The sequence below is a fragment of the Chinchilla lanigera genome, unplaced genomic scaffold (genome assembly GCF_000276665.1).
Source record: "Chinchilla lanigera isolate Chin_1 unplaced genomic scaffold, ChiLan1.0 scaffold00120, whole genome shotgun sequence".
Taxonomy (NCBI): Eukaryota; Metazoa; Chordata; class Mammalia; order Rodentia; family Chinchillidae; genus Chinchilla; species Chinchilla lanigera.
This window is the reverse complement of record NW_004955521.1, coordinates 3,747,031-3,754,055: the sequence shown is the minus strand read 5'-3', so window position 1 is coordinate 3,754,055 and position 7,025 is coordinate 3,747,031. Positions and strand designations below refer to the sequence as shown.

The 7,025-nt window shown below is 35.2% G+C and overlaps 1 long non-coding RNA gene across 1 annotated transcript in view; it reads left to right on the top strand.

Annotated features, from left to right (window-relative positions):
* LOC106147128 overlaps positions 1-6,742 on the top strand; it is a 23,822-nt gene extending 17,080 nt beyond the window's left edge. Inside the window, exon 3 of the long non-coding RNA XR_001231886.1 lies at positions 6,654-6,742. This is a non-coding gene — a long non-coding RNA (uncharacterized LOC106147128). The remainder of the gene's footprint in view (positions 1-6,653) is intronic.
* Positions 6,743-7,025: the final 283 nt, after the last annotated feature.

Sequence of the window (7,025 nt, the reverse complement as noted above, 5' to 3'; positions counted from 1 at the left end):
AATCAGTTTGGAGATTCCTCAGAAAACTAGGACTACAGGTCCCATTCAACCCAGCTATTCCCCTTCTTGATATTTTCCCAGAAGATCTGAAAACATCATATCACAGTGATATATGTGCATCCATGTTCATAGCCGTGCAATTTGTAATTGCTAAATTGTGGAAGCAATGCAAATGTCCATCCACAGAGGAATGGATAAAAAAATTGTAGTCCTTTTATATAATGGAATATTACTCAGCTATGAGGAAAGATATACTTAAGGCTTTTACAGGTAAATGGTCACAACTGGAGACCATACTCATAAGTGAAATAAACCATACCTCCATGTGTAAGCAATGTATTGTCTCACTAGTGTAAGACCTAAAAGAGTGAATAAAAATTAGGAGGTATGATAGACGTTGCAAAATGAAAGGAAAATGCTCAAAAGTAAACAGCAACAGGGGTGAGGGAAAAGAGAATAGAAAGAAGGGGAAATTATGTATGTATGTGTACAGGATAGCTAACATAGTTTTACTACTGACTTCTATCACTTTATTGAAAGGAACAGTTAATGATTACTTATTTGATCAATCTTGCGTGTCTGTATTTGTTTTCCTGAGAAACCACTTTGAAGATATCAATATGTAATACAACAGCCATTGTTAAATTCCTACCACTTTGTCTGTAACTCTGCATTGCTTGTATTGTTCTTATGCTATTTTGTAAATGGATGTCTGTTTATTAATATGCTTTCCTTTTTTTATTTTTAAAATAAATTCAAAAAAAGAATTAAGTGAAATGGTGTCACAAAATTGAAATTTATTCTAGTTCTTGTTAGTCTTTACTGTAAGTTTATGCTTCTCTCTGTAAATTTTATTTCCTTTTTTTGCAAAACAATTTATCACTGTGTTTAAAGCTCATTTCTCCATTTATGTTCGTCTTGGTTACTTTTCTTGTTGCTGAGACAAAACACCCGGCACCCAAAGTTAAAAGAGGAAAAGTTTATTTAGCCAACAGTTTGTTGAGGTTTCAGTTCATAGTTGCCGGTCCCAAGGTAGGGTGTAATGGCAGAGGAGAAGCAGTTCATGACAGGCAGAAGGCACCAAAGTAGTAAAGAAGCAGCAAGAAACACAGCAGCCCCCTTTCTGTCCCTGTCTTCTATCCAGGCTACCCACCTTTTTGTTGGGTAGCACTCACGCTCAGGGAGGGTTTTCCCATTATCCACTCCCAGAACTATGACAAACCAATCAGTGGACTAACTTGGTAATTACACACCCTTGATCCCAGCATCACACATTCTAGATCCAGCCACTTCTGAAAAGTCCCACCTATCACCACCTGAGGCTCTGAGGGTACACTGAGATACAAGCCATAACAATAATTTAAATATTTCTTTGGAGGCAATTTAACACTGACTGTTCTCCACTTTTCAAATAACTTTAATTTCAACTTCTTAACAACCCATTAGCATTTAAACATAATTAAATCTTTCTCATTTTTAAATACATACTTCCCTACAGGTTATATCCTCCATTTTCCTCTTTCTATAGCCCAGCTTCCCCAAATGAATTAAATTTTTATTCCAAATGAACTAAAAAATACTTTTTTTTTCTGATTCCTCTATAGTGATTCATGTCTTTGTGTCCTTTGTAGCTTTTAGTGAATATCCTTCTTCACTGAGCAATGATTTCTTTGTAAGTCTTATGTGCACTGAGTGGTGTAAATATTCCTAGATGGTAGATTTCCCTTTGTGTATCCTGGGAACCTAAAAGCATCTAAGAAGCAAAACCTATTTTCATAGTAATTTCTCATTTGAATTTATGACTTATCTAATACATTGTATATGGAACTCTCATTTGCATACATTATATATTATAGTTATTTATGAATCACTTAAGACATACATTGTCCAATTAAGTTTAATTTGTTCTGGTTTTTGTGACAAGTGATACTCTATTTATGTACAGAGCTCTTTTTTAACAACTTTGCTATGCATGAACTTGTCTCTCATTTTCTAGCAAGGAATACAGCTTTAGTTTTTTATCTGACATTATGGTTTGCTGTGTCCCTTTGGGCTAACTGTATTTCACTTTCTCTCTTCTCTCTAGTTTTGCATATTTGCTTCTATCTTGGCATATAAAGATTTTTCTTTCTTCAAAGTTTGGCTGTACACTTAAATTTGTTTGTTATTTTATATATTATATATATTTTTTAAAAGAAGAGGAAATTCTTGTGTAAGTCCTATATAGCATGGTGAATACTCTGTCCTTTGGAATATGGTAGGAGCTCAAACTCCTCTATGGGTTCTGTTTTTATTGAAGAAAAAAACTAATACAAAAAACATATGCCTGACTTTCCCAGAGAGGTGGCTGATTACTTGTAGTTCACGGAATATTATCCCTTTCTGGCTTTCTACACATAGAGACATTTTTCCACTTACTCTCATCACTGGTTTCTCTTCCTGAGACTGTCAATTTATTACCTGGCTCTTGTCTGCTCTCCATGGATAATTTTATGGATTTATGGTATAACTGAAGGGTTTTAAACAATATTGTCAGAGATATCACTCCTAAGATTTAAAATGAATTTACCTGACTACTAGATATCTGTTAGGTGTCTCCACTTCCACCAACATGTTAAAACAAATGTTGCTCCCCTGTCTCCCCAGGTGCTCTCTGACAGTCCTTTCCCCAACTTCCTCCCTTAGTGACTACTCAGGATTCTTCCTGCTGACTGTTTAATCCCAGTGAATGGTGCTCTCTTCACCCTTCACCTTCTTACTCAAGTCACTTCTCTGGGAATCCTTTTGCTTGGTTTCCTGCCTGTAGTTTCAAAAATAAATGCATCACATCAGTCAGTTTCTTCTCCTTAAAGTGTTATAGTCAATTCATTTCTCTCCATGCCCATTCATACCACTTCAATACAGGGCTCTCTCTTTCTTGCCTAGACTTATGGTGAGATTCTTATTATGTGTCCAGACCTAGAGTTCTGCTACTTCACAGTAAACTGCTCTTTTCAGAGGATGCACTCAGTCACAATAGTCTTCTGCTTCAACTATGATGATTCACAAAACTGCAATGACTTTTCTGTCCTTTCCTCTTCACTTGAAGAACACTCCTCTACACTTAATACATAAGTATTAGTATTTCTCCATGAGATTTTCTCAGACACTAAATTTTACCCTTCCTCCTTGGGCATATTTCCATTCCAATTATTACAGCATGTTTTTCCTGTGCACAGCCTTATTGGAGAGACAACTCTTTGAATGTAACACTACATATCTAATGAGATGTACAGGCTTGCACATAATAGGTGGGAAAACAGCAAGACATGTTGTATCCAAAGCCAATGTAATGCTATTTTAGCAAAAAAAAATTCCCCGGTACAAAATAATCATTGAGCTAATTTTGTAGATTTTGCAAAGAGTAATATTTAAAATTATGCTTTATTTTTTAACTCTCCTACATAATTGAATAAAACATTTCAATTTGACTGTAAAAGTGCTTTTAACTTTTATCTGACCAATTTTAGGATTTTATATGACTTTGGTTTAATATTGTAACTGATTTCAGAGAATAATACTTCATCACAGGGAAATATTTAAAAATATTTTAAAGAGCTATTTCACATGGAAAGATCATTTACATATATTAATACGGTAACCAGATCCCCAAAATATAAGGAAATATTGTAAAATTATTTTCCTCAGATCCCCAAATTAATGTAGCACTTATAAATGGCAGCTTCACATAAAGAAAAATAGAGTAAAAATAGAATAAAAAACTTTCCATAAGTCCCAGAGTTGTAAGAAGATAAAATTTTTTTTATGTGAATTACTCAAACTGTTGCACTTTGTTATAGCAAGTTTTGCAAACCAACAGATTATTTTTGGATTCTGAAGCCAATAACATGAACTCCCTATCATAATATGGCATTTCAAGGAAAAAATTATAATCTATTAATGTTGGCATTCTATAATCTGACACTTAAGAACCTCAGAATGAGTATTTGTTAAATTAATGAATTTCTGTGGATTTCTGCCTGCATTTCTAAATATTTAGTGGTATTATAGGTTGACGAACCATTTAAAGATGGGGATGGGGAGAAAGAAGAAGGCAATGTGCATTGGGAAGTCTATCAACTAGGCCTTGAATACGTCAGTGTAATGAGGAATGTCAAAGCTTTGGGGAGCAGCTGAAGCTGAAGATCTGTTGCACATGTGGGCCAGAGCAAGGCCAACCCTGAGAACAGAGGTGCCCGGGAAGAGCCAGGAGAACAAGTTGTTAGGCAGAGGGGTTACACCTCACCTCAACCTGCTGAGTGTATATATAAACTACAGTCATTTCATGGCTTCTTTTCTCCACCAAGAGAGAGGGCTCCACCTGACCTCAGCTTTCTGCATTTTCACTCCTGCCTTCATTTCTTCATGGTCCTCCCCCTGGGAGTTTTCTAAAGCTGTTCTGGATACAACACAAAGCTAGCAGTTATTCAGTGTTCTCTGTGTTTCACTTTCACGTCTTCTTCTCCTTGTCCCACTGCTTCTCTCTATTCTCCTGCAGCCCTTCTTTCTTATCTATTCTTTCTCTCCGTTCTGTCAGTGGATAGCGCACTGCATTTCTGCTTGTACATAGCTTCCACACAATCCTTGATTCACCATCCTCCATCAGTCCATGCTGCCTCCTGCCCTGGTGCTGACTCCAACCTCCTTGGTAATAGAAAAGCATTCAACTCAGGTAAAAATAAATCTTTTGCTGGTGAAATCCGTGCTTCCATGGATATCTGGTCACAATACAATGCATTTTCTCAAACAGATGATGTGACAGTGAGCTTGGATAACTTTAAAAAGTTTTGGACATAAAAATTGAAAGTACAGTATAATTTATAATCTTATAAAAACAGTTCTTAAAGCAGATCTAACAAAACATGTATAAGACTTGTATAATGAAATCTATACAACATTGATTAGAAAAATCAAACATCTAAATGAATAGAGACATATAGCATTAATAAACTGGAAGAGTAAACATAGTAAGCATTATAAACATATCTATTCTCTTCCAATTAATATATATATGTACGATGCTCCCAGCAAGACTTCTTATAGCTATAGAGAATATTATCCTAAATTTTTAAACAGCATATGTTTGCAGTACATAATGACTGCAATCATCATCAGAAGATGTTACATGTACATAATACAGCATAATTTTTTTCTTTTTAACCCCTACCTTTCTCTTTCTACCCCATTTGTAAAAAGAAGTTCCCAGCAGCCCTTGTTAGTGAGTCCACACTGGCTGTAGAATGTGAATCTTGCTGGCTATAAAGTGTGAATCACTATGGCAGTTTAAAGGTCAGTGCACCAATAAGTGTGTCTACTTTAGAAGGCATTAACCTGAATTACAGATATCAAAACTGGTATAACCAGTTCAAAAATATGGCACCTAAGTTACATTTAAGGCTGTATCAATAAAAGATTTCCTTAATACTCAGTGTAGATGGAGAATAAATTGAGAAGATAAGAAATTTCAAAGTGGAGGTGTGGGAAGAGAACAGAGAGAATATTTGATTAAGATGATATTCTTCTCCTTTTAGATTTCTCGTTGTATGTAAACTGGTAATCCAAGGCCATATGTTTAAGACTGAACTATATTTCTAAATTTATTGTACTATACTATACATATGAATAGTTATATTTTTACCTTTAGCTGTAAAACTTTTAAGAATGCAATCTGACAGGGAGATGACCTTGAAGACAAAAAGGGTTTCAGAAAAATTAAAAGCCCAAATTTTTTATTTAACACTTATTAGCTTTATTTTCAACAAATTAATTACTTTACAAGATTATTATAAATAACTTGTATTTTAATATACCAGCCAAATTTTGGATTACATTTAAAATTAAATCTGACCTAGCGTAAATGTTATTATCCAGTTTAACTCTCCAGGTAGTGCCTTACTCCACATTCATCAAAGGATATGTTAACTACCTGTAAATACCCCAGTGATAGACAAAAGTAAAGATTTTTTTTTTTTTTCCAGTACCGGGGATTGAACTCACAACCTTGCACTTGCCAGGCAGGAGCTGTGTCACTGAGCTAAATCCCCAGACCCCAAAAGTAAAGATTTTTAAAGAGTGGACTTATCTGACTCATCCTAAAAGGATGAGTTTTCATGTTAGCCACTAAGAGGCAAATCAAGAGTATATTTTTCCTTTTATAGACATTCAGATAGGGGAGTTTAGTAAAATATGTAAATACGACTGATGCTTTCTTCTGAGCAGAGTTGAATTTATTCAGGGGTCTTTATCAGCTCCTTAGAGAAACTGCTACTGTTGAAAATCATTGCAAGGAAATAATTCCCCTGAAAGGGTGCCATTAAATGATTTCTACATCTTATGACAAGCCTGGTGAAGACAAGAGTAGAGGAACATAACTTGATCCTGAAAAAAAAACACCCATTTTAGTCTAATGGAAACACTGCCATTTCAATCTTAGATGAGCAGAAAGGAAGAAGGGACAGAAAGTGCAGGTCTATTGTGTGAGGTCTATTCACACAGTGTCATGAGGAATCAAGTGCATAACATATGCCATCTGATGCGAAAATACACAATCGGGTTCTTTGTCAGGATCTATTCTTGTATAAATTCAGAGAAATTGCTTAATATCTTCACTGCAGTTGACAAAGAAGACTAAATTGGGGCTACAGAATCTTCCCTTCTGAACTCATTGTATAACCAAGAAGAAGCCATGACAAGTTTAAAATGTCTACAGGAAAATCATCTGACTACACCAACAGGTGGGTACTATGAGGCTTTGGAGAGATCAGTAAAGAGTTTTTTCTGTCATAATATTTGGCATCTGCAGATACATGTTGTTTGCAAGTCATTGTTAGCTATCTGTATAGCTCTGAAAAAGAATCATGTCTCAAATAAGAAGTAAGTTAACCTATCTTGAGGAAACAACAGCTATTAGTTCATGCGAAATTTTAGAGATATCCTTTTTAGTGTGAGGAATCCAGCACATACAGACCTTGTTGAGTTCCTGCCAT